The following is a 3,009-nucleotide window of genomic DNA, read 5'->3' on the forward strand; positions in this document are numbered from 1 at the left end:
ATGAAGGGTACTAGACCCTAATAATATCCGAGGTATGTGGGGCGAAATGCTCTTTATAATGTAAGGTTAGTTACGTGTGTATTGTGTATGTTAAAGAAAGAAAGTATGAAAAAATGAAAGCCTGTGTATGGATGAACGAACTACAGGTTATGTATGTAATGCGGACCTTCGGGCACGTATATGTGTATGAAAAGTAAATTATGTGATTAACTAGAACTCACTCAGCGTAGCTGACTTTTAGTATGCACGCGGGTGAGTAGGATGAGGCAGCTGGCTTGAAGGGAGACACATGGCGGATGAATAAAGAAGCTGGCATCTGAAGATTTACTTGTTAGTGTTGAACTAAAGGACATGTTTTAAGCTATGTTTTAAAGACAAGCTATGAATATTTGTAATGACTGTTGATGTTTATGTTATTCCGTGAAAGTTTTAATTAACTCTTATATTTAGAACTGCGTTTATGAGTAAATCCGACGTCTAAAGTAGGGCACCGGTAACTGAGCCTTACAAAAATTATATATGGTCTAGAAGCTGTTAGATACATTAGTGATCCAATATTGGCTCTTTATTCATGTTGATCTACAAACTCCCCTTTTTCATCAGCTACCATCTATTCATGTGTGTCCATTAGAAGCAGTCTTCAAATTATGGCATTTGAACTTGGTTAAGATGTATTGTACATAATTGGATTGATCAATGAATATTCCATCCATTTTCTGTTGAACTTGCAATCCAAGGAAGAAATTCATCTCTCCCATAGAACTCATGTTTTATTTTGATTCACGACTTATTCAAACTCTATACACATAGTCTCATTTCTAGAACCAAAAATGATATCATCAACATACACTTGAAGTAGGAGTAAATCTATTCCTCTTTTCTTGTAGAATGAGATCTTGTCAATGGCTCCCCTTTGAAATCCATTAGCAAGTAGATGATTTGAAAACTCTTCATACCAAGCTTGTAGAGTTTGATGTAATCCATATAGAGCCTTGTTAAGTTTGTATACTCTATTTGTATACTCAGGATGCTCAACACCTAGAGGTTGAGTGACATACACCTCCTCTTCAATTTTTCCATTCAAGAAAGCAGATTTAACATCCAATTGAAACACTCTTAAATTCTTTGATTCGGTATATGCTAAAAAGATCCTTTTGACCTCCAACCTTACTACATAAGCAAATACTTCCTCAAAATCAATTCCTTCTTCTTCCAAGCATCCAAGAGTAACTATTTTGCCTTGTTTTTCATTACATTCCCTCTCTCATCCCTTTTGTTTTTGAAAACCCATTTGGTGCCAATTTCATAAATTCCTCTTGGCTTATCAACTTGTTCCTAAACTTGCAGTTTTCTGAACTTTGCTAAATCCTCCTGCATAGCTTATACCCAACTATTGACCTTTAGTGCTTGAACAATGTTCTTCGGTTCTATTTGGGATAAAAAAAACATGAATATAAGTAAATGTTTGCAGTTTTAAAAGCACATCTAGTCACTCTTTCATGCAAGTCACCGATCATATTTTCAATCGAATGATTTCTTTGAACTGACGAAGTTTGTACGATTTGAGATGACGTTGAATTTGGATCTAAGTTTGAATCATTCTGATCAGGTTCTTCAATATTCAAATCTTGTGCAATATCATTCAGATAAGCTTCTTCCATATTCTGATTAGATGTTGAAACACTAGCATTTGAAAATTTTAGATTTTGAAACAAATTTTCAAACATTGACTGTGTGTCATTTTGAGTCTAGCCTCGTTGATTAATAGTCTGATCATCAGATATTTCATTGTGTTCTTGTTCTTGAGGCTCATCATTGCTCATTGTCCTTAATTCATCATTTTCAGTAATCTTCCTTTCAAATAAGAACTCAGTATCTTCATTAGCAACCTTAGACCTAACTTGTCTAAGCTAATCTTTTTTTCGTTGGTTGCTAAAGAAAACTTGTTCTACAAGAATATTCATCAATGTCTTTAGGATTGATTTTGAAGGATTTTATTAACTTCTCCAAACTAAACAACCAACGGTCTTTCTCAACCAGCTTCATCAACAGTATTAAACTGATTCTCATTAATGATAATATCAGATGATTTAATCACACTCAAATGGTCTTTCACATAAATTCTATATGCCTTTAAGTGTGATGAATATCCAACAAAGAAACTGTCTATAGACTTTGCTTGGAAATTGTTCAAGTAGTGTTTGGTGTTTAACAAAGAACATTTGCATCCAAATGGCTTGAGAAACGTAATGTAGGGCTTTCTTTTATACAAAATCTCATAAGGAGTTTTGTTTTGTGTCTTGTTGAGAAGGACCTTGTTCTGAACCTAGCATGCAGTGTTGATAGCTTCTACCCAAAATGACACAGGTAGATAAGCATATGCTAACATGGTCCTTGTAGCCTCAATTAGTGTTCTATTTCTTTTTTTCTGTAACGCCATTATGTTAAGGAGTTCTTAGGGCACTGAATTGCTGAAATATTCCTTTTGCAAGACAAAATTCAATCATAACCCCATTTTTGAACTCAGGCCCATTGTCACTTCTCATGACCTTGACCCTAGCATCCAACTGATTCCCAATTCTAGTCACACAACTTTTAATCAATTCTACAGCCTCATCCTTTGAACTTAGGAAATACACCCATGTGAATGTTGAGAAATAATATTTGATCACCAAAGAGATCCATGTGAAGAATTTCAAGCACTTGATTAATGGAATTTATCATTTTTGATTTGTGAGATGATTTATGTTGTTTTCCCTTTTGACATGATAAACAGTCGTCTTCAAACTTGAACTCCCTTGATGGCAAACCAATAACATTCTCACCTTTCACAAGTTTGTTCATATTCTTCAAATTTAAATGACTTAATTTCCATGCCATTGCCTGATTTCATTTTCAGAAGCTTTAGAAAAAAAAAAAACAAGTTCTACCTTTAGAAAGAGCATATTTCATCTTCAATTCATACAGATTGCCATTTCTTGGTGCCATCATCATAATCGTTTCAGGTGG

The sequence above is a fragment of the Bidens hawaiensis genome, unplaced genomic scaffold (assembly GCF_021521415.1).
Source record: "Bidens hawaiensis isolate Kalapana, Puna unplaced genomic scaffold, B.hawaiensis_p1.1 tig00018543_1, whole genome shotgun sequence".
NCBI lineage: Eukaryota > Viridiplantae > Streptophyta > Magnoliopsida > Asterales > Asteraceae > Bidens > Bidens hawaiensis.